At 54.1% G+C, this 27,653-nt stretch overlaps 1 protein-coding gene across 1 annotated transcript in view; it reads left to right on the plus strand.

Annotated features, from left to right (window-relative positions):
* Positions 1-1,433: 1,433 nt before the first annotated feature.
* PTPRS (protein tyrosine phosphatase receptor type S) overlaps positions 1,434-27,653 on the plus strand; it is a 156,981-nt gene continuing 130,761 nt past the window's right edge. The window contains exon 1 of the mRNA XM_031507186.2: positions 1,434-1,621. The gene's annotated coding sequence lies outside the window, so the exon portion shown is untranslated. The remainder of the gene's footprint in view (positions 1,622-27,653) is intronic.

Below are 27,653 nucleotides of genomic sequence, written 5' to 3' on the forward strand. Positions count from 1 at the left end.
GAGGAGGCATATGGCGGATCAGGAGAGTTTTGGAGCATCAGGGGAGGGAAAGCTCCTCCTGCTCCAACAGCGGCGTGGCCAGGCATGATCTGGAGCTGTGGGAAAAGGAAAACGAGGGCAAAATCATTCCTCCAATTATTCCTGCCTATTCCTATTATCATTCTTCTTAGAATTATAAATTAAGAATTATATATTAAGAATTACATATTAAGTATGTGTAAATATTAAATATCGAATATGGGAGATAGGGCGCACATGAAGGATGTACTCAGCACTGGGATGTGTTAAAGACTGGCTATGTTAAATGTGGTGACTGCGAAAAATGCAGATTAAACGATTGGCTCTTCACAAATATTAAATTCAATGCTTGTGTTACATTGGAAAGTTATTTTGTAGTACTGCACTAATTTTTTAAGTAATGTGGTAGATACAGTTTTAGGTTATGATAGAAGCTATGCGATGTGAGATATTTTTTTAACCAGCTGAAGAAAGGGATAATCAAGAAATATTAATAATAATAGTAATAATGAATAAGAGATAATCAATAAGAGATAAGCAAGAAATTCTTCACACAGAGATAACAGTAATAAGAGACCTAAAAAGTTACTGCCTCCTTGTTGGAAAAGACAAACATCCTTCCACCTCCTCTCTGCCTTTAAGGAGCCACCATGATTAAGGGGAATAAACTGACCAGGATTAAGGGGAATAAACTGACCAGGATTAAGGGGAAGAAGTTGACGACAACCAGAGAACACCTTTTGTTTGAATTTATACGTCATGTATGAGGTATATGAATATGCAACAGGCTACTGCTTTTAAGGGTTAATCCTTTGTTAGCGAGCCATGCTTTCAAGAGGAATTCTTTGCTTTTTCAATGTAATTATTTGCTTTTTTTTTTGTCCTTTATTGTCCTAACTCTGTCTAAATCTTTATTACTCTATTTTTATACCACTATTTAAAATTTTAAATATATATTAATAAAATATAAATATATTTATATAAATATTAATATTAATTTATATAAATAAATATTTAAGCTTTTAAAATTTTAAAATAAGCGACTGGCGTTTTTCACACCTCCGTTAACGCGTCGGGGAAGGGAAAAAACCCCCCAACACCATCACCACCAAAACGATCTTCGCGCCTCCGCTCCCACGTGCGCGGCGCCTTTAAGACCCGCGGTGACGTCACGGCCCCGCCTCCCCGTTCCCCATAGGGGCGGTGCTGGGGGCGGGGCCAGGGGTCCCGCCCCGCGATGACGTCATAATCACAGTACTATTCCCCATAGGGGCGGTGCTGGGGGGCGTGGCCTGGTGCCCCGCCTGCGGTGACGTCACAATCCCAGTCCCATTCCCATTGGGGCGGTGCTGGGGGCGTGGCCGGGTGCCCCGCCCCGCGGTGACGTCAGGCGGCGGCGGCCCGGGGAATGACATCACCCGCGCGAGCGGGAGCCGCGCTCGCCGCAGTGTCCCCGCGCCCCGCGCGGCCCCGGCGCCCAGCGCAGCCCCGGGCGGAGGAGGAGGCGGAGGGACAGCGGGGGGAGGCGGAGGAGGGCGGGCAGCGCGGCCCCCTCGCAGCCCCTCTCCGCCGGCAGCATGGCAGCGAGCGGCCGCGCCGGCAGGTACCGGCCGGGGGGCGCGGTGTAACGGGGACGGAGCGCCGCGCTCTGGGGTGGGAGGGTGGGGAGGGGGGGGAGTCGCGATATGTCGCGGGGGGAGGGGTGGTGTTATAGCGGGCCGGTGGCGATGGGGGGTCGCGGGTGGGTGGCACCGGAGAATGGGGGGGCGTGTTATGGGGGGGATGTACGGGAGGGGTGTGGGGGGATGCGGGGGAGCGCCGGGGCGGCGGCCCCGGGACCGGGAGGGGACACCGGGATGCGCCGGAGCCTGGGCGGCTCAGCCTGGCCGGGGTTCCCGGGGCGCAGCCCGCCCCACGCCCCGCTGCCGGTCCCCCGCCGTACCGGGATGTGTCCGCGCCCGGCTCCATCCCACGCCTCGCCGCCGGTGCCTTCCCCCGTGCTTTAGGACCCTCGGCTCTTTTCTTCCCCGCCGTGCTCTTTTCTCGCCGCCGCCGCCGCGCCCCCGCCCCGTTCCTCCGGCGCCTCCCGAGCGCGGTCCCCGCGGGTGCGGGGTTCGGGGTGCGGGGTTCGGGGTGCGGGCTCCGGCGTCACCGCCGTGCTCAGGGCTGCGCTCCCACCGAGCAGCACCGTGGGACCGCCCGTGCCGGCTGCTGCTGGGCAGAATCGGCGGGGGTTTTCCCCCGCCGCCGGTCCGGGCGCGCTGGGGATGCTCCGCCGGAGGAGCCGCTCCCGGAGCGGGGATGCGGTGTCGGGGGAGCCGTGGGAGCGTTCCTCCGTGCGGTGCCGTGTCCCGGTGACACGCCTGTGTCCCCCTGCTCCCACCCCACACCGGGGTGCCTTGTCCTCCCACCACCCCGAGCCCCTCAGCGAGTGGGATTTGCCCCGCTGTCATCGGCTGTGGGATGGCAGAAGCAAGGAAGGGACATGGATAACCCCAAAACCAGCCAAGCCCCCATACTGGGGGGGGGGGTCTCTCCCTCCTGTGCTGGGGGAGCTGCGCCAAACCTCCCCCTTCTGACAGGGGAATCGGGCTGGAGTCACAGAGGGACAGCGCCGGGGTGACAGCAGGTGGTGTTTTCCATCTGCCCTCGGGGATTTCAGCTGAAATCTCGAGCCCTGGGATCATCCTGCAGCAGGCAAAGAGCTGGCCCCGGAGCCTCCGTGTCACCGAGCCAAAATCTGTCACAATGAGGGTGAACCCCCCTCGACCCCTTCGATAAATGATGAATAATGTTTGTGCTTCCCCAGGAGGATCCCATTCCAGTCCCTCCTGGGAAGGCGAAGGGTGCAAATGTGGGATAAGGGGAGCAGTGCGGGTGTGGAGGGCTGTAGGGATCCCTGGGCTCAGGGGACATCTCTGCCTTTGGGGTGTTCACCCTCTCCAAGTCCTGGGAGGCTTTGCTCCCACAAAAACACTCCCTGCAGGTGGGAGGAAAAAGCGTTTTTGCTTTTTTTGAAGGGGGTTTCAGCCCTTCCTGCGAGCGGGAACACCCTGCGGAGCGAGGGGAGTGCCCCTCTGGGGTGTGCAGGGGATGTTCCTGCTGCTGCCTGTGGCTCCTGGCTGTCAGCACAGATCACATCTTGGTTTGGCCAGGACAAAATACTACAAAATTTATCTGATTTTCCCCCATCAATGGTGTTTTGGGGGTCGTGTACCTGCGCCTGGCTAGGGGAGAGCTGTTTGTGTAACCTGGATGTGGGGGATTGGGCTGCTCATCCTTGTGAGAGCTCCCAGTGAGGGAAATGCAGCTGGACCGGGGTGCTGGGCACGAAGGCTGTGGGGTTCAGCAGGGCAGGGCGTGTGCTGATGGAGAGACCCCTCCTGCCATCCCTGGGGGAAAGATACCCCCCCCTCTGCACACCCAACAGTGAGAAAGCTGTTAATTGTTCCCTGCCAGATTGACTTATAAATTAACAGGTTTGCTGGCACTCTCCTCCTCCTTCCTGTGCGTGGTAAAGGCCCATATTTCAAATGGGAAAAAGTCATAAATACTTTGAGTAATGTGAGAGGAGCTTCCAGCTGAAGCTGTGCCACCAAGGGGCGTGGGGGGAGAGGGGTCCCTGCAGCAGAGCTGTCCATACACTCGGGCGTGGGGCGATGGAGGTGATGGGCAGGAGCTCCTGGGGTCCTTCTGTGGTTGTTTTTTTGGCATTGGCCTCGCTGGCAGGACAGGGTTGGGCTCTTTGTGCCCCCCCTGTTCCCTAGTGGAATAAATGTAGGTTTGGTGAACAAAGCCTCTTCCTGGGGCATCCCTTTTTTCTCATCCGAGGGGAGCAGGTTTGCCTGCCTTTTTCTGGATGCTGACGAGTGTGACATCTTCCCCGAGCAGCAGAGGAAAAACATCTCTTTGCTCTCTCTCCAGGAGTGTGGATTCCTCTTAGACCCTTCATCCTGCCTCGGGAATAGAGGTGGGAATGAGCTGAGGTCCGGCCAGGGATGTCCAAGGCGACGACGTGGCTACACACCAGGGAAACTGAGGCTGGTGGGGATGGCGTTTGTGGCTGCTCAGAGCACTGGAACAGCTCCAAAGGGCTGGGGCCATACTGAGGCACCCCAGAGCTGCCTCTGAGGTGGGACACCCCGACCTGAAGCTGCTCCGAGCTGTGGGGATCCGTCCCGGGCTGGCTCCCCAGGCTGGCACGGGGGCAGCCCATCCAGCTGCTCTCCCCGGAGCTGAGTTACTCCAGGTAGTAAAGGCCTGGTGAGCTGTTTGTGCGCTCCCCACGTGGCGCCGGGGTTGCGTGGGAGGCGAGCTGCCGTGATGGATGCGAGCTGTGGCCTGTGGCCCGCGCCGCACATGGCTCCGACTTGGATTCGCTCCGCTCCCGGCTGAAACCGCTTTTCTTTTGCATTGCAGAGATAAAATTGCCAGTGTAGGAATCCGAGGTAAAGAGAAGCCAGATCTAACCCCAGTCAGTGTGGGCAGTGCGAGCGTATGGTAAGGAGAGGGGTTACTCAGTTGCATTAAAAAGATACTGCTAAGTAGTTTAATCCACAGTTGCTGAACTTTGAGCTTTAAATTCTTCTTCTACGAGTTGATAAGAACATGCATATTATTCATAACTCTCTCCTCAGGAAAAGGAAAATCTGTAAATGACTTCTTTTAAATATCTTTGCTTCAACAGCGTGAAAAATGTGCCTGGTTTGTACTTCAGATAATCCGTTCCTTGGGCCAGCCCTTTTGTCCGTGCAGCTCTGCAGAGGACGGTGGGAGTGGGGTCAGGAGCTGGGGGCTTTGCTCTGGGCAGAACCCCCAGGACATATATTTTATTTTTTTATATTTGCAATGGAAGGGACCAGCTGGGCTGGACAGCTTCTGGCTATGTCAGTATTGCTTTTTAAAAATTGTGGTCGATTTTAAACCTCTGAGCCCTGAAGTAGTAATGCTCGGTCCAGCGTCCTTTCTGCAAAGTTTATTACACAATAAGCTGGAACAATCTGCAGCCTCTGTTTGTTAGACCTTTCTTTTTACTCTTGTCCTCTCTTTCTGATTATTTTCTTTATAACTTGACCAATTTTTTTTTTCTTTGACATCAGCTTAGGAAACTGGAAATTGTCTTTTATTTCTCTCCATCTTTCAACTCATAAACCCTCTAGAGTTCTGAGTCTGATCCAACATAATTCTTTTGGACTTTTTTTTTTTGTTGTTTTCTAGCTTGGGTATCATTGTCTTGCCTTGGTAATTTATCCAGCTTGGCATTCCCGTTGCAAAGGCTGCCTGTGCTGTCGGATTATTTGCTCATCTGACAAACCCATGTCCTGCACACAGATGGCCGTGTGTCCCAGCACATCCTCCAGAAAAAGAGGAATTTCCAGAGCCACCTCGCCTTCTTGACATCACTCCATAAGGAGCTAGCTGGGAGGTGTGCATTTCTTTGAACTTTATTTATTATTTTTTAATAACCTGTGAAGCCTTCTGGCTCCCAGCCTCCCACCAGCTCCCGAGGGCTCCCACGCACGTGTGGGAGCAGCCCAGGGAGGGGGCAGAGGTGCTGCCCTGCTGAGGAAGAGGGCGAGATGTGCATCCCCTGCACACCCAGGTGTGAGGAGGAAGCATGGGCAGGGTGGCACGGGCTCTGCACACACCTGGGGGTGCAGCACCGAGGTGCTCAGGGATGCTCTGCTGCCTCTGGAGCCAAAGGAGTCATGAGGGTGACACAGCCTGGCTCAGGGGAAAGGGACACACAGGACTCAACCCAAAGCTGGGATTTCTCCCTCTTCCTGGGACTTGCTGGCCCCTCAGGGGTTTCTGCCCCCCCGTGCCAGAGAAGTGAGGCTTCATCATGTCCTGGTCCTGCCATCCTGCTGCTCTCCTGGAGCCTCACCTGGGCTTGTGCAGCGTGGCCTTGGCAAGCTTTGGCAGTGGCCTCTGCACAGCTTCTGCTGCAGCAGGCAGGATTTGGGATTTGGGAGCCCTGCTGTGTGGGCCAGCCGTGAAGGAAAAGGGATTTTAGCATTCCTGCTCTCCATGCATTACTATCACTCGGGCTGATGCAGTGTGAGTGTTGTTGTACAACCAGGATCCATCAGAACCTCCATGCTCTAGTTCCCTGGCAACATTTGCACAAAACAAGAGCTGCTCTAGATTAGACAGCAGATACTAGTTTGTCTAAACAGGTTTAAAAACCTATCAAATTAAACTGGGCCAGGCAAGTCGTACAATGTGTACACCTAAATTGGTTTAACATTTGCATAAATCAGATTAAATCGGGGCTGTGGGATGGTTTAGGTTGGGAAGCCTGTGGCTGTTTGTGCCCAGCTCTGGAGTTCTCCACTCCTGCTTGTCGTGTCAGGGTTGTTTTTGCACAGCAGCAGCTGAATCCCTTGTTCTCAGCCCCATTTTATAGGTGAGTGCTCTGTCAGTGCAGCTTTACACCACACTAGGGGCTTGCAGTTTGGTTGTGACCTCTGAGCACGTCCCTGGGATGTCCCCACCCAGCCTGGGGACACGGCTGCTTCAGCTGCAGCCACGATTTGCAACGTGTGGCAGATCCTGCAGGGCTCTTGCAAGAAGGGTCCCTCTCTCTCCAGGAGGATTTTGAAGGATTTTGGGGTTTAAGGGTTCACAGGTGAATCCGTACCTGGGGAGCTCTGTGCCCAGGGTCCTGCCTCTCCTGCTGCCATCTCTCTGCATCAGTTTTGGGGTGTCCTGGACATGGTCTGCAGGGATGGGATGGGGATTTTCCCCTGCTCTCACTCCTCTTTGTGGTACCTGAGGTGCTGTGGGATCACGCAGGGTAGCCTCGTGCTCCGGGTGCAGAAGGCACAAAGCTGGGGACAAAGGGCTCCCCTTCTCCCTTGCATGGAAGCAGCCAGCTGGGGTGGCACATGCTGAGCATGAGAGGGAGGACGTGGTGTGTGTGGCTTCTCAAAATGCAACGATCCCATCCAGGGAAAATAGCTGCTTTGTCAGGAATTCAGTGCTTTGTCTCTTTGTGGTGCTGGAGTTGAATCTCACCATCTTTCCCTCTGATCTGTTGTTTAATTGTTTTCTCCTTTGTGTCCCTGCATCCAAATCAGCATTGTGAGTAATCCCACGGCTGATTGAAGCCTGAAAGCTTTTTTTCCTTGAAGGTCTTGCTGGTGCTTCCCTCCATTTTGCCGTTGTGATCCAGCAGGGATGGACAAACCTTCTGCTTCCGCGCTGCCTCGCGCGCGTGTGCGCGCAGCAAAACCTGCAGCACTTCAGGATTTCTGTCTTTTTTTTTAAGCTAATCGTCAGCTCTGACATCATCAAGTGTTTGTTCTGGTGCCTGTGAATCACAGATGGGTGCTGCTCCGGGCTTGCACTGCTCCAGGTTTCCCTCCTGCTGTGTCTCTCCTTTGTTTCCCGAGGTGCTGCTGCTCGCTGGCAGCAGCTCCAGCTCTTTCCCTGTGGCTGGAAGCTGAGCAGCACTTTCCCCTCAGCACGTGAAATTCCCTGTCCAGAACAGCCAGGATATGTGGGAAGCAAAGGTGATGGGCAGTGTGTCCCTCTGGGAGCCAGGGGTGCAACGAGATGATCTTTACAACCTTCTCTAACCCAAACCATCCCACCATTCTGTGAAGGATGCTGTGATTTTTACCAACAACTTGTTGTTTTTTGGGATTGTTCCCATCCCCTCCAGGCTGGTGCCCCCAGGACAAGGGTGAGCACCACAGCCAGGTCCTGACAGGTCCCTTGGGAGCAGGCTGGGTGCTGTCTCCTGGCCAGGTGGGACCTGCTTGACCTGAGCATCCTGCAAAGGGCAGGGGACACCCAGAAGCACTGGGGCAGGGTTGATGCTGAGGGTTTGTGGTAGCCAGGGCAAAGCAGCTGATGTGCCAGCTGGTGTTTTGTCCCCTGGCCCTGTCATGGGGTTGCCACCAGTGGACCTGTGGCATTTTGCACTGGACCACCACGTGCCACACAGCACAGAAACCTCCCAGCCATGTCATTCCCTCCAAGTCGCCATTTTATTTTTTCTTAAACGTTTATGTATAACCATACACTAACCTATAAAAATTAGTTTAGGATGGCTGCCAAGAAAATCTCTGCGGTGCCTTGTGGGTAACTCCCTGTGAATTACCATAAAAGCTGTAGTGTGAGGCTGTGGTGGCAGTTGTGAGGATGCCAGTCATCATGCTCTGTATTTAAAATTCAGATGAATGTGTAATGCCTCCGTGGCTGGATTGCAGCAACCTGGAGCATTCCTGGTGTCCCTGCCCTGCACACTCTGTTTTTTTTTTTTTAATGTCCTCTTACGTTCTTCCAGTGTTTTGCTTGATTGTAAAATGCAACAGGTAGCAAACTGTGGGCAAGCCATGCTGGGAGGGAGAGTGGTTTCTGATAACTTCCTCCCTGGAGAGAACAACCTCCTGCTTCCACGGAGCCAGTGGCAATATTTCACTTAAGGGAAAAGCCACTCTGTAACCCTTCCCCTCCACATCCTGCCCGAGCCATGTCCCGTTTGCAAGGCCCCTGTGATTCTGGGGGTGCTCAGGGTGGGACCAGAGCTCACTCTGAGTGCAGCAGGGGCTGTCCCCACATGCTCAGGGATGTCCCACTGCCATGCTGGAAAATGATTTAGCTCCTTTGCCACCCAGCCAGTTGCATGCTGCTGTTTATCCGTGTGCCCTTGGAAATCCAAAGTGCTTCTCTTTACCTGTCACTGCTGCTTTTCCTCTGGAGCACTGAGCCAAGGTGACTGTGGGGCTCCAAGGCAGAGCCTCAGCCCCCAGAGCTGCTCTGCTCAGTGCAGGGCTTGGCAGGAGGTGGTGCTGATCTGCTAGGCATGATGGATCGTTTCATTTAAATTTCCCTGAAATATAATATTCATCTTGGTGCCACTGTCCCCACCTTTATTATAGTTCACTGATAAACATCTGTAATCTGAGAGTGATCCTCACCCTGCAGACACAGCCTGGGAATAATGAACACATTTCTGGAGCCAGGGGAAGGTGTCTCAGGGATGTGTCCCTTCTCTCCCAGACCTAGCTGATAGATAAAGTAAGAAGAAAATCTGTTTTTCCCATGTGGCTGTTAGGTCCAGGGCTCTAAAATGGTGGCAATTGGATAGAAGCTGTTAATACCCAACAGGGATTTCTGAATGCAGCCTCTGTCCTGTCTCTGCTGAGGGTTCAGGGCACCACCCCAATGTATCCCACCGTGCTGGGCAGCCTTTTTTACCCTGTGGTAAATCCCTGCCCCTCTCCCAGCTGGATTTTAGCAGGACGGGATGCAGCTCTCCCAGGATGCTGGGGCATGTGGCAAAGCACATGGTTTTACCTTTTCCCTGCTAGTCCAGAGCGAGCACAGGACCAAGCAGAATCCCAGGAATGGTTCAACCCCAGCAACTCAGCGTGATCCCAGGAGGACAGGCTGTTTTGGGGCTCCAGCTCAGCCTCTGTGTCCTCACAGTGCTGGCAGCCAGGGGGTATTCATCAGATTGCTGCTCTTCTCCTTGCTCTCCTGACTGGTTTTACTCCAAAAGCTGCTGTTTCTCTGAGCTCTGACTGTGGCAACTCAGGGTCACCTCCCTGTCCTGCACAGCCAGGTGGGTCCCAGCTCGGCCACCCACTCCAAAGCAAAGGTGATGTGACATCTGCTGTGCCTGGGGTGGATTTTTTGCCAGTGCAGCAGTGGGAGGTGACAGCTGCTGGTCCCACATGCCACTGGGAGAGTTGTTGGCTAATCATCCTCTGGGGAACCAGCTCCTGACCATCTCCAGGGTTTTGTCCTTCAGAATGGAAGAGTTGTGAATGCCCAGAAGCCTCGTACAGACCTGACCTCTTGTGCTGCTCTCCTGGAAAGGCCTTTCCTCTGCCTCTGCTTGTGCCTCCACTTCCTCCTCTGCATTTGACCCAGAACAAGCTGAATTTTCTGCTGGTTTGGGATTTCCTGCCACCTCTGTTCCCTTCTGGCATCCAGGTCCTGAGATATGCAGCCTTTTTCTGTCCTCTTGCAAAACTTGTCTGGAAGAGGAAAATCCCTGGATTTGGAGTCCCCTAGCACCATCCATCTGGAATTGACAGCTGCTGCACCGGGCAAGCCCTGGCTCTGCTTTGGGATGTGCTCAGAACCTTGAGGAGAGCAGCCAAGCAAGAGCCTTGCTAACTCCTTCCTGGAAGGACTTGTTGCACCATGCTGATGAGAAGATTGATTTTTTCCAGGAGCCCAGAGCACAACTTGGCACTCCCAAGGGCTGAGGCTGAACCACCAGTGAAGCTCCAGGCAGAGCTGGGTGCAGAGAACAGCCCAAGCCACCCTCACCACGTGTCCAGCTTCCTCAGGAAGGGAAGAGGACAAAGCTCCAGCATCACCTTCATGTCTCAGCACCTTGACCCTGGATCTGCTCATGGACTGCGTGCCCCAAAGGCTGTGCTGATGGTTCTATAAGGGGATTTAGGTGAGGCTGGCTGGGTTTTGGGAAAGAGCACAGACCTGCTGTGCTTTCAGCAGCTGCCCCAGAGGTGTGGAGAGCAGGAGCATCCCTTTGCTTCTCCTCCAGGCGGGGGTGGCACCCATCCGGCAGCGCTGAGATGTGCTGGTCCAAAAATAGCTGTAAGGTTGCTTTGAAAGGAGGGAAAGAAGGTAGGTAGGAGGAACTGAAGTGTTTCTTAAAAGTGAGAGAGAGAAAGGTGAATGAAATCCTTAATGGCCCTCACAGCTAAGGTTTCTCATCCTGGCTGCCTCGGGGAGTGTTCCAAGGGTGTGGGAGCTGGGATGGGGCTCACACGGATTCTCCATGGGCTTTTGGCATGGCAAGGAGCTGCATTCTGGGCTGGCTGAGGAGTAATGAGGAAGGGGTAAAGAGAAGACATGCAGCTTTCACGTTGGAGGTGCATTTTCAGCTGGCAGAGTCTTCCTGGTGCCTGTGTGACCCACCTGGGGCATCGTCCCCAGTGTCCTGCCTCATCCTGTGCTTTGGTGGCTGGGCTGTCCCCTCCTGTCATGGATGGGTGACTGTGTTCTGTATCTAAAGAGGCTGGGGGCAGCACTGGTGGGTTGGGGGGGACATGCAGGTTCTGGCTGTGCTGTTTTGAGGTGCCCCAGGCAGGGTGAGCTGGGCACGTACCAAGGGCAGGGGAACTGGGGAAAAACTCCTGGCTTTCCTGCCAAGCTCTTTGCAGGGGGACAGAGGGTTGTCCCCGAGGGGTCTGTGCCCTAGAGCCACTGTCCCCAGTGCTGGGCTGGCCAGGACAGCTCATGGAGCATGTAGGCTTGGATTTCTCTCAGAGCCAGGCTGGAATTAGGCTGTGTTGTCGTGTAACTGGATCTTCCATCCCAGTGCTTTGTTCTTGACTTACCCTTGAGGTTTTCCAATGTCTCTGAGCCTGTATCCCTTATCCGTGCCCCATCCTGCCTCCTGCAGACTGATGCTCTCGAGGCAGGGCAGCCTGGCAGTGTGTCCCCTGAGCACCACCTTCTCCTCCAGGCCCTCTGAACCTTCTCATGAGGAGCATTTACGGGTGGCTCAATTGCAGGTTTTTCTAGGAAATATCAGAGGAGCTTGTGGTCCTCACATCAGGGCCCCAGAACACTCTGCAGAGAGCTTTAATCTTAAAATAAAATCAAAGCAAGGCTTTCAACTTGGATTTTCTTTGGAAGTCACTTTATTTTAAACCCATTTTTTTTTCTGAGTAGTCCTTTAGGAGTGAAAAAGCCCCATATCATGAAATCTTGCCTATGTAAATAATTTTTGGGCTTGGGCTTTTTGAAGTCACAAGAAGGGTGTGCTGCTCAGTGTCCCCTGCCAAGGCAGTGCCAGAAGTGCTGGCATCACTTGGAGTCCTGTCTGTCCATCCCATTCCATCTGTGGGTGCATCTCTGCTCGTGGCCACAGCCTCTGGCTGCGGATGATGGGGGTGCAGGGCAGAGGTGCCTTTGAGCTGCTTGGAGTGCTGGAATCTGACAACATCCCGAGGTGAGAGGGACCTGCAGGGATCAGGGAGCCCTTGGCAGTGGGTGTTGGAGATTTTGGGCAGTGGGTGCTGCAGCCTTTGGGAATGGGTGCTGGAGCCTTTGGCAGTGGGTGCTGGAGCCTTGGGCAGTGGGTGCTGGCACAGCAGGGTGGGAGCCAGCAGCCACACGCTGGGGAAGGCCTGGGGGCTCCTGGGAAGCTCAGGGCCGGGTGGGATGGGGTTTGGGGAGGAAGGAGCTGGCAGCAGGCAGCAGACGGGCGCGTGGGACCCGCTGCCGGGCAGGAGGCGGTGGCAGGGACGGGAACAGCCCGTGCTGGAGGCACACGTGGCCCCTGCTCAGCTCGGTGCCAGCTGCTCCATGGCCACCTCCTCCAGCAGGAGCAGGGAAGGAGCCCTGTGCTGTGCTGCCCTGCTGCCCCTGGGCTCCGTCGTGTCCCTGTTCCCCTGGAATGGCCCCGTGGATGCTGTGGCAGCGGGCACAGGGTGGGTGGCTGCTGCTGAGCTAGCCTTGACCCCAGTTGTGCCTCCCAGTTCCTGCTCCTGCTCACCCACTGCTGCCTGGCTCTGCTTCCCTCGGGTTCTGTTTTGCCCTGTGCCCAAGGGGTGAGCTGGAGCAGCGTCCTTGCTCTGCATCATCGTGGGCAGAGGAGCCAGAGCCTCTCCCAGTGCTGGGACCAGCAATCGTGCACGGCAGCCCAGTGTGGGAGGCAGCTTTTGCTCTCCCCCTGGTACCTGCTGTGCTCTAGGAAGGGACTTCAGCATTTTGGGGACAGTCCCAGCGTGGGCTCTGGCATTGCATTGTGTGGTTTGGGAATTGCCCAGAGCCTGAGGCTGTGGCCAGAGCTCCTCTAAGATGGGAGCGATGGGAGATGCTGGAGCTGGCTGCTGCTGACCTGAGGAGAGCTCAGAATCAGCCTCTTGACACTCAGGAGGCTCCAGCCTTGACCAGGCTGGGGCTGACACAGAACCCTCAGCAGCTCCTGCTCTCCTCTCCTGCTCTCCCAGATTCCTGCAGCTGAACACCCAACCCAAATGCTGTCTCTGGGCTTGGTGGCTCCAGGGACAGATGGCATCACGGGCACTGCCTGTTTTCATTTCCAGGCCCTCTCATAGGTCGCATAGCTGGGCCCCAGGCCCTGGGGTGTCCTGTTCTGCCTCACCTCCGGGCTGTAACTCTATGTTCCCAGCAGTAACTTCACCTGCCAGGGAGGTCTCGGGTTCCTGTGGGCTGGAGGGGTGCCCAGGAGCCCCAGCACTCGCTCCCTGCCCTGTGTCCTGGCAGGGAGCACAGCCCTGGCTGTGCCCATGCCCTCTGTGACCAGCCCTGGCTGTGCCCATGACCAGCCCTGGCTGTGTCCATGCCCTCTGTGACCAGCCCTGGCTGTGTTCATGCCCTTTGTGACCAGCCCTGGCTGTGCTGGCACAGCTTTTGGGTCCCTCAGGGCTGGGGCAGGGTGCCCTGAGCACTGCTGGTGGGATAACACAGCAGGAACCCTCCTGGACATCCCTGCTCCCAGCCTGGGAGGAGCAGAGCTCAAAGCACAGTGCTGCTGTCTGGGTCACTGGCACCTGCTGGAGCTTCCCCATCTCCTGCCAGGATTTTGGGGGCCTCCCAGTCTGCCACTGTGTCCTACACTGGTGGTGGGAGGTGCCCTGAGTGGTTGTGGGGAAAACCCTTTGGTTTGTAAATTCAAGCTCAGGGATATAGGTGGTCCCAGCTGTGATGGAGGAAGTTTGGGGGTCAGGGAAAGCCAAAGGGGCTTGTTTGGACTCATGAATGGGTGCTCATGGTCTGGCACTGGGCATCAGCATCCCCCTGTGCTGTGCTGGGAGCTGGGCTGGGGGCACTGGGCTGTGTGTGGGCTGGTGGCCTTGTCCCCAGCCAGCACAGTGGCCCTGTCTGCCCTGTTCCCCTTCCCTTCAAACTGAGCAGGGCTGACTCTTGGAGAGCTTCTCCTGACCTTTCCAGCTCTGTGCCCTCAGCTGCCACCAAGTGACATGGTGACATTTCAAGTCTTGGATGTCTGAGCAATTTAATGAAAAACAAACAAACAAAACAAAACAAAAGCCATCAGAAATGAAATGGTTTGGCTTTTTGTCTCTGACAAATTTGATTTGTTAACCTGAAGCTTCATCTGTCAGCTGGCAGGGCCCCTCTGCAGCTGACAGCTGATGGGGTGGTGGGAAGAGGAGTGAAAGTGTGTCTGGGACGTGAGGGAGAGGGAGGGGTGATCCCAGCAGTGCAATATTTGCTGCATTTTCAACAGTGCAATATTTGCTGCATTTTCAGCAGTGCAATATTTGCTGCATTTTCAGCAGTGTATTTCTGGAGGCCCTTTTGGAAGAGATGGGGCAAGGTCAGTCACGGAGCCACACGATGGTTTGGGTTGGGAGGAACCTTAAGGCTCCTCCAGTGACATCTTGCACTGTCCCAGGCTGCTCCCAGCCCTGTCCAGCCTGGCCTTGGGCACTGCCAGGGATCCACAGCTGCTCTGGGCACCCTGTGCCGGGGGAACAATTCCTGCCCAATATCCCATCCATCCCTGCCCTCTGGCAGCGGGAGCCATTCCCCTTGTCCTCCAAAGTCCCTCCCCAGCTCTCGTGCAGCCCTGTCAGGTTCTGGAAGGTTCTCTGAGGTCTCCCTTGCCCCACAGCCCGGCGTGTCGGGGCAGGGCAGCGCTGCGGGGCTCGGCATGTCTGCACAGAGCCCAGCCCTTCCTGGAGCCAGCCCGTGCCAGGGCAGTGCCAGGCTGCTGCTCAGTGCCCGGTGAGGATTTCCCTGGTGCTGTTCATGCTCTGCGTCTGCTGCTCGTGGGGGTGGAGGCAGGAGAAGCCCCCAAACCCCTGCTGCCATCCCTGTCAGGCTCTGCTGGAGAGCTCCCTTCAGATTTAGTCCAGCTGAACTCCACTTGGGATCAGGCACAGGGAGCCCTGGGTGCCTGGAAAACAGCACTGTTGCTTCCCTTGCCTTTTCCTTTTTCCTAAAAACAGCAAAGAAAGAAGGCTCTCCATGGAGGAGTGTGTGTGGGGAGAGACACACGCACTCCTGCCCAGCAGCCGCTGCCTGGAGCCCCTGGGGACCTGCACTGCTGCTCCCCCTCTGTCCCTGCATCCCCTCAGCTGCAGCTCCTTCCTCTGGGGCGTTCCTGAGCCTGGCTGTGCCCAGCAGTGCCTCTGTCCCGTGTCCTCAGCACATCCATCTCTGCCCACGTGGGCTCCGTGGCAGCAGTTGGGTGTCAGAATCTGTGGTGTTGATCCCGAGATTGTAGAAAGTCTCTGTCTTTCTGCCCCGTTGCCAAAGAAGTCATAATTCATCTGTGCTGGTTTCAAGGTTGTTTATTCTGTTTATCTCTAACATGTTCTGCTGCCCTGGCCAGCTCTGTCCTGCAGGGCAGCGTGTGGGGCTCTGCCCTCAGTGGGATGTTACAAACATTCAATACCAGAAACTCCCTGGGCTGGATTTACAATAATGTGCCAATATCTGTCACCTACGTTGGACAGTGTGTCCCCAGCCTGAACCAACAGAAAAATGCCAACACCACAGTGAGACATGGAGGGCATGAAGAAGGAGAAAAAGGACAAGGCACACCCAATTTCCTCCATCTTGTCCCCTTTGGACCCCTCATCTAGAATCCGAAAATTTTACTTTTGCACCCGTGCCACACTTAATTATTACTTCTATCAAACACTCAGAGCTGGTAATTGATCCTGTAAGATTGAAAACTCTTTTCCACGGCCAGAGATCACAGCCAGTGTCTCTGGGGGCTCTGTCCAGGGGGTTCCTGACCCCTGCCAGGGTCCCCGACCTGCCAGGGCAGCCAGAGGGAAGCCCTGGATTCCCACAGTTGGGGTTTTGCAGGTCTCGCTTGGCTGCTCAGCAGGCTCCAGTGTGGGATGGCTGCAGGCTCTGGTAGAGTCTCCAGTGCTGCTCATATGGAAAACACTCTCAGTAACCACAAAGAATGGAGATGGCGCTTCACAAATCACAAATGAAGGTCATCAGTAGGGGCCTGACAGGATGGAGACAGCGAAGCTGCGTCGTGTGATGTCTGCTGGGGTTGTGAGACTTGAGAAGCTCCTTCCTGTGGGAAGCAGAGCTGTGCAGGCCATGTCCCATCCTGTGGATGTCCTTGGACTGGGCTCTCACATGTACAGCCCTGAGGAGATCACCACCAAAACACCCCCAACAGCCCCAGTGGCCTTTCCTTCAGGAGGGCTGCTGGGGTTTTTGGTTGCACGAGTCTGTGTGCATCAGCTGCTGCTTGGAGCAATCCCGTGGGAAGGCACCCAGCGAATCCTGAACCCTCCCACGAGAGCAGCTCCAGCTCCGAGAGGGGTGTGGGCACCTGAGCTGGCCCCAGCTGGCCGCCAGCCTCAGGGGGATGCACAGGAAAGTCCCAGGCCAGGGGCTGTGTTTCAGGCTGAGGCACCCAAAACCTCCCTGCGCTTCCAGCAGACCAAAGCTCGGGCACGGCGGGCAGTGAATCCCTCAGGAACGCTGCCAGGACAAACACAATGGAGTGAAAAATCCCTTTATTCAGTTTTGCTGTGTCTGAAGGGTGAGTGGAAGAAGTGGAAGACTTGGGCCTGGCTTTTTCCCAGTGCAGAGAACAAGGTGGAAACCTTCTGTCCAGGTGCTGGTGCCATGATGTGTGTGGCATCTCCTCCCAGCTCTGTCACCTCAGTGTGAGGATTTGGTGCATTCTGCTGCTTTAAAATAAACAACAAGTTATTTTGGAGGCAAACAAGATATCAACAGGCCACTGGATTTCCTCAGCCATCCTTGATGCTGCACGGGGGATGAATTGATAAAGTACCTACCAGCCCCAGGAGCGATTTGTTAAAGCCAGTGATAATGATGGGCAAAATTGAGTTCCTGCCCGTGGTGGGATTCCTCACGACCCTGCACGTTCACCCCATCTCTAAAACATCTCTGTTCCGGTCGGTGGGAAAGGAGACTCTGATCTGCTGTCCAGGTTTGAGCCTTTCTAGCATTGGGAAGAGCAGCACAGGGCTCTCCAGCCTCCCTGGGGATTTGTTTGTCCCTGAAAATTGGGTCCTTTTAGGTGTTTTGGGATACCTGAGAAATCTGGATTATCCACAGAGTGACTGTCCTGCGGTTACTGCTCAGATTTTGGTGGGTTTGGAGGCTTTTCAAAGCTCTTCAGGAACTGTACCCAGCGAAAACCTTTCTAGTTGGGTTCATCTGGGGGTTCCCCTGTACCTGTCTCTGTGTTTTCTGGACCCTCTTTGCAAGCAGAGCAACACCTGGACTCGAATAAAAGAGCTTTAGCCTGCAGTGATGGCCACTTCTGAACTGGGATTCTGGAGGAACAGGGAAGTTGATGGGATCTTCATGGATGGAACTGTTCAAGGCCAGGCTGGGCAGAGCTCTGAGCGAGCTGGCACCTGTGGAAGGTGCCCCTGCCCACAGCAGGGGAGTGGAACTGGCTGATCTTAAAGGCCAGTCCAACCCAAGCCATAACTATAGCCTAGAAATATATATATATATATATATATATATATATATATATATATATATATATAAAATATAACCTGGTTCATGCTGGATGCCAGCAATGGGTTGGATCCTCAGCCTCACCCTCAGTTTGTACATGCCTTCCTCTCATGGCGTGAGGCTGGATTATCCCAAGAGAGCCTCTGGGTTGTGTTGGAGCCTCCAGCTGCCCCCATCCCACCAGGCAGGGCCCTCTTGGTAATGTCGTGTGCGAGCAGCCCAGCCCTTCTCTGGCACAGAAAGGACAAATTAAATAAACATGCTTGATTGCTCAAACATTTGTTTTTTAAATTAGCAGCAGCTTTTTTATATTAAAGTCTGTGGATATGCTGCTGGGGAACACTTTAGCAAGTTGTTTTTTTCTTCCTGGTGCTACTTTTCCAGAGTGGTTCGTGATTTAGAAACCAAATGCAAAATGCAGGCCAAGTTTGAGGTTTAATCCAGTAGAAGATGTTGATGGGAAGAAACTGCACTGCTTGGAGCTGTGGGGCCCTGTTTAGATTCATGATGGGACAGGCCTTGAAGGCAGCAGCATTTGTAAATTGTGCTGTGCAAATGCTGGAGAGAAGTGGCTGAATTATGGAACCACAGAATGGTTTGGGTTGGTTGGAAGGGACCTTAAAGATTGTTTTTTTCCAACTCCTAACACCTTCCACTAGGCCAGATTGCTCCAAGGCCCATCCCACCTGACCTTGGACACTTAGGAATAGTTCAAGGTGCTCTGTGATTGTCCCCAGCTTCTTGTAGAAAGTTTCAAGTTGTCCATAAAATGTTGAAATCTCCTGCAAGAAGGTGTTTGGAGATGCTGGGTTTGGGTCTGTGTGCTGACAGGGAGTGGATTTGCAGCCCTTGCACTGTGCTCTAGGTGGGTTGGACTCAAGGTACTCCATGATTGTCCCAAGTTTCTTGTAGAAAGTTTCAAGTTGTCCATAAATTGTACATAAAATGCTGAAATCTCCTGCAAGAAGGTGTTTGAAGATGCTGGGTTTGGGTCTGTGTGCTAACAGGGAGTGGATTTGCAGCCCTTGCACTGTGCTCTAGGTGGGTTGGACTTGGGCAGCAGCTGGGCTTGGCATTTTCCCCTCCCTGCACCAAGCCCTTCCCTGGCTGTGCCTCTGGTTTTGTTTGCTTGTTTTGTTTGCCCTCTGCAGTGTCTGTCCTGTGTGGATGGCAGAGCCAGCCCAGCATGAGGGTTACAGCCTGTGTGCCATTGGATAAGGGCCTTGGGATGCTGCTCTGATAGGAACCAGCCTTGCTAATTGGCATCTCTGGGAAGGCAGAATGCAGCCAGTGAGCAGCTGATGCTTCAGCCTGACCTTGCTTGGAGCATGTAGGGCTTGGCTGTTCCCACAGGCTTGCTGTCAGTGTCCTGGAATAGCATCTGTGCAGGAGGAGAACCCAAATGACCAAGTGTGGATCCCCCTGGGTACCTGCAGGAGCCCCATCCCTGCTGGGGCTTCCTGGGGGTGGGGATGGTGCACAGGAACTGTGACTGTAGAAAGGAATAAATAGAGTTTCACAATCCCACTGCTTTTTGTGTCATCCCTCTGGGTTATTCTAAGCTCCTGGCAGCTGGCTCATGGACCAGCCTGGTTTGGGGGAGCCCACGGGAGAACCCTGGGCTGGCACTGCTCATTTTCCCTTTGCACAGACTCCAGGGCACATGCTTAATTTTTTAATTAGTGGATGCATCCCTCTCCATGAGCTCAGCTCCAGCTCAGCTGAGTGTCCACGCATGGATGGAGGATTGCCTTGATCCCAGCCCTGGGCGACAAGCAGTGGGTTTTATTGTTGTTTTGTTTTTACCTATTAAAGGTTTAATAAATGGAATTAAATACTGTGAAACTTAAGGTAATTAAATGTGGAAGCAGAAGGAAAAGAATTGTAAAGCATCCTCTCCAGGAAACTAATAGGCTCCGTGCCTCCTTATCTTAATGATTTTCATAATTTAGCTGAATGCAGAGATAATGGATCTGATGAACCTTTCTGGAGCTGATCTGAGATTTAATGGGCATCTTGCTGGGGAGCGGGGTGGGGGCAGGTGCAATCAATGTGCCTGAGGAGGGAGATAAGAGCAGGAGAGGCTGCAATAGAGGCAAACGGGTTTTCCATTCAAAAAGGAGGGAGCTGAGTGCTCCCTCCTTCCCACCTGGAATTAACCAGGGAAACCATTTTCCAGAGCCACGTGGTTTTGATTTATTAAAAAAATATGGATAATATCGATATCCAACTGTGACGGACAAAAACTCTAACAGTTTAAAGTTAGAAAGTGTGTGTTTATTGTGTGTGGGATCGCTCCCAAATCCACACCACACCTCTCAGGTGATTACAGAGTCCTTTTATCCATACAAGTGTTGAATACCCAAAATACAAATACATATTCATAATTCAAGTACATCCCATTCCCTGCCTCCTATGCTAATAATTTCAAAAGCTATTTAAGTATGTGTGGTTTGTTCCTTGAAATGGGTCCGTGTCCCTTCCCAAAATGAGGAAGTCAATGAAGTCTTCCTCCTTCTGACCTTTCTACCTTTTCAATGCAAATATGACAAATGAACTCTTGGTAGAACTTCTCCAATTCCTTGTCTTCAATTGGTTTCAGAACAGAGGAGGCCCACAATTGTCTTATGTTCCTAAAAGTTATTTGTCAGTTTCTGTGTTCTTCATTATAATTTCTTCATTATATTCTTCATTATCGACCCAGCTAACTAAACGTTGTGCTGACAAGCAATCAGTTATTAGTTAACTACCAACTCTTAACTTCATCAAGGCCTATTCACTTATTTTCATTAACTCTAGTAAGGCTTATCTCAGACTAAAATCTCAGCTCCTCTAAAATCTCTAAACTCCTTCAAAATTTACGTTTCAGTTCCCTCCGGCTCCACGCTGCCAGCGGGTTTTGCCTTTCTGCACCACCTCTGACCCTCCCCGGGCCGAGGGAGCCGCAAAGCCGGGATCATCTGTGTTAATCTGGTCTCATTGAGGCGGGATCAGTGAAACCACCTCGCAGATTCACTGTATTATGGAGCAGATTGAGGGACTTAGAGAGCAAATTTAATAAATATCATTTTGATATTACTTGCCTGGGTAAAAAAAAAAATAAAAATCCTCTGAGAGGCTGATGCTGAAGTGAAGTGCTTGATAGGGATGTGGTGTGCATGGGGCTGGGGCAGAGGGGATGGGGACATCACTGGGGATGGGAGGAGAGAGAGGATGTCCCTCAGGGCTGGTGACAGCAGCACATCCAAAGGGAAGCAGGGCTGGGTGTGCGTGGGGAAGATGGCACTGGGGAGGTTTGGGGCTCTCAGGTGCAGCTGTGAGTGTCCTGCTGCCTCCCTGGCTCTGCTGGCAGCGTGCAGGGCACTGCAGCAGCTTTCGGGTGTTGATGCTGCAGCTGAGCCTGGTCCCAACCAGCTTTGCTGGGTCACTGTGGGTCACTGTGTCCGTGCAGTGATGGGGATGCAGAGCCAACCCAGGTCCTGTTTGCACATGGAATCCTCTGCCCATCCCTGAGGACAGCAGTGTAGCCCAGCAAAATCCTGCCTGTGGGACCAGGGGAAGCTCTGTCCACAGGGGAAGGAGGGAAGTGGCAAATCCCACCCTTTCCAGGGCTGGCTGTGGTGAGGGATGCTTGGGCCGTGCCAGGGCGAGGGGGTGGGCACTGCTGCCCGCTGTCTGTGCCAGGAAGGTCCCTGCACAGAGCACTGGGCAGTGCTTGCAGCCAACACACAGCCCGAGGGGCTGCTCTGTCTTTGTCCCCAGCAGGACCCCCTGCCTGCTGCAAAAACACTTGGGCTAGGAGAAATGTGTGACCTCTTGCTAACCCCCTTCCCTTTCCCCTCTCGCTCTGCAAGATGTTAAAAAGAAGGGGGGGCAGGGGGGGGAAAGAAGAAAAAAAAAAAAGAAAAAAAACCCACGCTGGGGCCAGTCCAAGGAGGGTGAAAGCCGGGGACCATATCATTAAAATGCTAAAAATGAGCGTGCTGAAAACAGACACAATTGGGTATTTAAAGCTCTGAATGAAAAGAGTGTGTGTTAGCCGGCTTGTGGAGAGCTGGTCTCCCAGAGCCCCTGGAAAATATGTGGTCAAGCCCACACCATTAACTTTTTGTTTCTGGTTTCTGAAGTAGCTGTGAAATCTTGGGGGGACAGGGACCCCATGTCCCTGCCAGGCCCGTGGGACGCCCGTGTTCTGTGCCAGTCCCACTGGGCAGTGCTTTGTGCACACCGAGCCCTTTGCAGTGATTTTTATCCCAAAATGGGGTAAAAAATCCTCCTCATCACACTGACTCGTGTGTCCACTGCATCCCCAGGGACTCTTCTGCCCGTTCTGCTGGGATTTGCAGCAGCCAGTCCCTGGTGCCACTGAGGAGTGGGGTGTGTGGCTGGGGTGGGAAGCAGGAGGTGTGACCTTCTCTTTCATCCCTGCCTCAGGCCGGCCACAAACGGACTCCTGGATGAATCACTGCTAACTAAATCACTTTGGGGCTGTTGTATCATTCGTGTGCAGCTTAGAGTCACAGAATTTTTGAGGTTGGAAAAGCCCTCTCAGATCAGCGAGTCCATCCGTTCCCCTGGCACTGCCAAGGCCACCACTAACCCATGTCCCCAAGTGCCACATCCGCATGGCTTTTAAGTCCTTCTTTGGGGATGGGGACTCCACCAGTGCCCTGGGCAGCTGTGCCAGGGCTGGGCAACCCTTGAGGTTAAACAACCTAAACCTCCCCTGGCACAATTGAGGCCATTTCCACTTGTCCTGTCCCTGTTTTCTGGAGCAGAGCCCAACACCCTCGACTGTCCCCTCCTGTCAGGAGCTGTGCAGAGCCAGAAGATCCCCCTGAGCCTCCTTTTCTCCAGGCTGAGCCCCTTCCCCAGCTCCCTCAGGAATTCTCCAGCCCCTTCCCCAGCTCCTTTCCTTTCTCTGGACACACTCCACCTCCATGTTCTTAATCCTGGACTTCTTAACCCTGCACATCTTGGGCTGGCGGTGGCCACCAGCTCAGGTGCCCAGGGCTGTGCCAAGAGGCGTGAAGTCCTCCAACATTTTATGGTGCCTTTTTACACAGAAACGTGGATCTTTGCAGCCCCACTCCAGCATGATTCCTGCATCCCAGCTCACCCCTGGGTGGAGGATGTGTCCTGTGTGCCCTGTGGGGTTATTTCTGTGCACAGGCACGGGTTTCCCTTCTGAGCACACGCAGAGGGAGCCACAGCAGTGCAAAATGCCCCTAAAATGTCTCCCAGGGCAAGTATTAACTGCCAGGCTGGGCTGGGCTCCAGCAGGCAGGAACAGATGAATCAGACACTTAATGGTAAAATCGAACCCCTCAAAGTATAAAAAACAACCCAGTTCCAACAGGCTCCTCTCTGCTGACCCCAGAGAGGAGGGACAAGAAGGGATTTCAAACCAAACTGGGATTTTTTTTTTTTTTTTGGGGGGGGGGCCCATACCATATCTCTTGGCTGCCAGCCCCTCTGAAGGGAAGTTTCACCCCGCCTCCTGCGGTCTCGGATGTCAGGTTGGCAAGAAAAATCCCATCTGTTTTCAATCTGGATCCTCACTTCCATCCACCCAGCCTCTCTCTCTCCTCCCCGTGCTCCCCCGCTCCCAGCCCCCAGAGCTGGCGTGTGCGCCAGGCAGGCCTCGGTGAGGCTTTTTTTTTTTTTTTTCTTTTTTTTCCCTCTCCTGGTTTTTATTTTTTCTTCTAAAAATGTATGTGGCCTCTTTTGCCCCCCTCCTCTTCTCCCAGGCACATGCTCCAGCACAGCCTTCTCCACGCCGGGGCCTGCCAAAAAACCTCTCTGTGCTCGGCCCCGCTGCTAGGGCCGCTGGCGCGGAGAATTCCCAAATGACCGAGGATTTTCAACCCAGAGCTCTAAAAAAAAAAAGAAAAAAGAAAAAAAAAAAACCCTGAAAAATATCTCTCTGTGTGGAAAAGGAAAAAAAAAAAAAAAACAGGCAAAATTGAGAGGGGAGCAGAGGGAAGAAGGAATTTTGTTGTTGTTGTGATTTTTCTTTATTTTTTTTCTTTTTCTGGTTGGTTCCAACTTTTTGGTACGATGTGGAAAAGAGCAAGTACAGAGTGTTTTGTTACTGCCTGGAGATAACAGAGCTGCTCTGAAATCCCATATAGAGCCAATGCAAAGGCGTATACATGATATCCTAATCTCCCTCTGAAGAAACCCTTTTGTTGCACACCCCCTCTTGCCGCTCCCTTCTCTGTCCTCTCACGCTGCGTTTATATCTTATTTAAACTCTAAAGTCCTTAGGCTAGGAATTACCTTCTCCCTTTACAGATGGCTGCAAGAGCTCAGCACGGCATGAAAAATAAATGAAGAAGGTTGTGGCTTTTTGTTGATGGTTTTATTTCCTTATTTTTATTTTTGTGTGTGTGTGTGTGTGTTTTCTTTAGAGGTGTGAGTTGGTCACAGATGAGTATGCCGTGAATCTCAAACCAAGGGTTATCCCGGCACCCGCTGCCGTGCCTCAGTTTCCCTGGAGAACAGGGACGTGAGGGGGGCGCAGCGAGGGGGATTCTCCTCGAATTCCAGGGAGAATTTGTGGGATTTTGCGGGGGGAAAGCGGAGAAAATGCGGAGGGTCCGGCGTGAGGGGACAGAGCCCGGCGGGTGCGCCGGAGGCTCGGGGCGGGCCGCGCCGAGCCCGGGCCCGGCCGCGCTCCCGGGGTCCCCCGGCCGGGCCCCGCCGCCCCGGCCCGCCCCGGCCGGGCCCCGCCGTCCCCCGGCCCGCCCCGGCCGGGCCCCGCCGTCCCCCGGCCCGCCCCGGCCCGCCCCGGCCGGGCCCCGCCGTCCCCCGGCCCGCCCCGCCCGCCCCGGCCCGCCCCGGCCCCGCCGGGCTCCGCCGAGGGGCGCGGGTCCCTCCCTCCCTCCGCCCAGGGGTCGCGGGGTCCCCGGGCCGGCCTCGCCGCGGAGGCTCCAGCCGCGCCGGGACGAGTTCGAGACGGTTGGTTGGTTTAAGAAATGTAATTATTTAACGCTTTTCTGTTATTTTTTTTAAACAAGGGAAAGCTGTTTTCCCCCTCGGCGCGCACGACCGAGGAGTGGGCGGGGGTCTCGGGAGGCCGGAGGGAACCCGCGGGTGGGCAATGGGCAAGCGGCCCGGGGGATGGGGAACCGGACCGGGAGATGGGCAACCGGATCGGGGGATGGGGAACCGGACCGGGAGATGGGGAACCAGACCGGGGGATGGGCAACAGGACCGGGAGATGGGCAACAGGACCGGGGGGTGGGGAACCAGACCGGGGGATGGGGAACCGGACCGGGAGATGGGCAATCGGACCGGGGGATGGGGAACCGGACCGGGAGATGGGCAGCGGGGTGGGCAATGGGCAACCGGACGGGGAGATGAGCAGCCGGACCGGGGGATGGGGAACCGGACCGGGGGATGGGCAGCCGAGCCAAGTGATAGACAACCGGACCGGGAGATGGGCAACCGAGCTCGGCGATGGGCAACAGGACCGGGGGATGGGCTATCCGGACCGGGAGATGGGCAAGTGGACCGGGTGATGGGCAACCGGGCCAAGTGATGGGCAACCGAGCGGGGCTCGCAGGGATGGCAGCGGGGGCTTTGGGGCGGCGCTGGGGAGGGAATTCCGCTCCCTTTTCCTCTCGCCGTCCCTCTCCCCCTCCCCTCGCTCTGCCCATCCCTCTCCCATTTCCTCTCCCCTCTCCCCCTTTTCCCCAGCCAAGGGCTCGTTTTGCTGCGAAACGAGAAAACGTGAGAACCGCATCCAGCATGCCCCTGTGCTCGCCCTCCGTACAAAGGGAGCAGCTCTGCTGCTCGCCCTCTTGCCCAAATTGCCCCTCTCGCTACGTTTCCTTTCCGTGCTGGAAATGTAATTTTATTTTTAATGAGTTGGAGGCAGCCCGGGGCTGCAGGAGTGCGCGATGCTCTCGGCAGCGCGGGGCAGGACACGGGCTTTGAGTAACGGGCAGAGTTTATTCACTGTAAACATTGCACAACTTCTGTGCTCTGTTCCCAGGATTAAATACAACTCATTTTCTCGGCCTTACATGACTTGTTTGCCGGTGCTGTTAGGCTACTGCTCAAGCTCAAGATGCAGATTTGTCTAAAATGTGTAATTTTAGAAATATAATAGATGGGGGATAAAAACCTCCATTTAGCTGCAGGAACTGTGTAGCTGGAGCTTTCATGAGAAATAGCCACATTTTATCCCTTTATTATTCTTTTCTCACTTTGGCAAAAGCAAAGAACTTTTCTGTTGCAGGTAACTCAGGTAACTTTTATGTCAAGGCTCTGACTTGAATTCGCAGCAGTTGGTCTGACTGGAGGCAGTTATAGCAACAGTTGAAATTAAATTTAAATTTATATTGTTCGTTGTTGGAGAACTCTCCTGCAGCTAAGGAAAGAAGCGTAAAGATTAAGCTGATCATTGCTATATATGAAAAGTGGTTTCTAACATTAACATGGTTCTTCTCAAAAAAAAAAAAAGAGAATTCTCTAGCTTGTACAGCTCTATCTTTCTATAGCTGCATCTTGTTATCCTTTAATTTCCCTTTTCCTGAAAACGTCACATAGCAGAGGAAAAATCACAAATTCAAGCGCACTGGGATTGCCACACATGGTATGGGGGAACATCTGCTGGAAAGAGACTCTGAGAATAACAAACCACCTGCACTGAGACGCTTTTCTCCCCTGGAGCCAGCTCGGCGTTTGTTGTTGTGGGGCTGCAGCCCACGGGTGGCTGCTCCTGGTGACACCAGGGCCTGCCAGTGCTGGGGTTTTCGGGGCTAACGCTGTTGTTGGGGTTTATTTAGGGTTTTTGCTTCGTCAGAAAGGAAGGAGTGAAAAATCTGTGTCTGAGTGAATCAGGTTGTTTGAGCAGCTTCTGGGTGATTCACGTGTTCTGCAGTGTTTCGGGGATTTGGCGCTGGGCTGGGGGCAGTGGGACTGGGCTGGAGGAAAGGGCTTCACTGCCCTCCTACCCAAGAGGAGCTGGAGCTCCTTCCTCCTCGTTCCTGCTGCGAGGGGAGGGATCTCCATCTTTTATCTCCACGGGAGAATGTTGCTGGTCCCTAGTGCAGGAAGAGGGACATCATCTCCCGGAGAGTTCTCCCAAATCTTCCTGCTAAGTCCCAGTGGAGCCGAGGGAGTGAGGAGTGAGAGTTCCTGCTCTGCTCTCCTGCAGCCAAAGCAGGGATTTATCAAAGGCATTGAAACCAGAGAAGGCCCAGTTATACTTTTGACTTGGAAGAGATGTGCATCGGTTTTTTTGGAAGGCGGAGGTTCCAAAATAAACCGGCTGAAGGTTCAGTGTGCAGACAGAGAGTGAATTTAGAATTAAGTACTAAATTCCTGCGAAGGTGACAGTTGCAGCAGATACATGAGGAAATCCCTCATTACCCTGAAGAGCTGGAAAAGCAGGATATGGTGTTTTATTATGTTTCTTAACCTTGATCACAGCAAGTTTCAAACACCTTCTTTACCCTGGCTGTTGAGTGCCCTGTGGGTACAGATTCTTGTAAGGCAAAGCTATTCACTAGATTTAATCTCTAAGGAGCGTGCCAGAAAAACAGCCTTTGGGGGAATGGCAATCTGCTGGCTTCCTTGTCTGCAGAATGGGAATAGCAACGCGCAACTCCTTGCTGGGAAGAGCTTTAGGGTCCAGCGGTGAGAAGAGCTGAAGTGCCATGGCTGAATCATTCAGCCAAAAGCGAGGAGCCAGCGGAGAGGCGAGGCTCGCCCAGCTCCTGCGATGCCAGGAATAGATCCAGGATCTCCGATTCCTGCTCCCTGTCTGCGGCGTGTGGGCACAGGCCAGGAGGAGCAGCAGCGCCCGTGTCACCGGGCTACGTGCAGGAGAGGTTGCACAACCCCGTCCTCGGTGCTTTTCTGGGGGCTGCCCTGCGGTGCCAAGGTGTGGGAGCGACGAGTTGTCTGACACCGCTCAGCCAAGAGCTGGAGTGAAGCCACCCATCCTCATTTCGTGCTGGCTTCTCTGCAGCCCTCGAGTAGTAGCAGCTGTGGAGCTCACCTGGGCTGAAGTGGAAGGGCTCACCTGGAGATAAAAGGCACTGCATCCCATTACCACTCTCCCCCAAGCCATCCTCTGCCCTCTGTTTGAAGAGATTTTGAACCCTGGGTATGTTTTGCAAGGCTTTGCTGTCGGAGTAGGCAGAGTTTGCCGCACA

This window comes from Lonchura striata, chromosome 28, assembly GCF_046129695.1.
Source record: "Lonchura striata isolate bLonStr1 chromosome 28, bLonStr1.mat, whole genome shotgun sequence".
NCBI classification, from domain to species: Eukaryota; Metazoa; Chordata; class Aves; order Passeriformes; family Estrildidae; genus Lonchura; species Lonchura striata.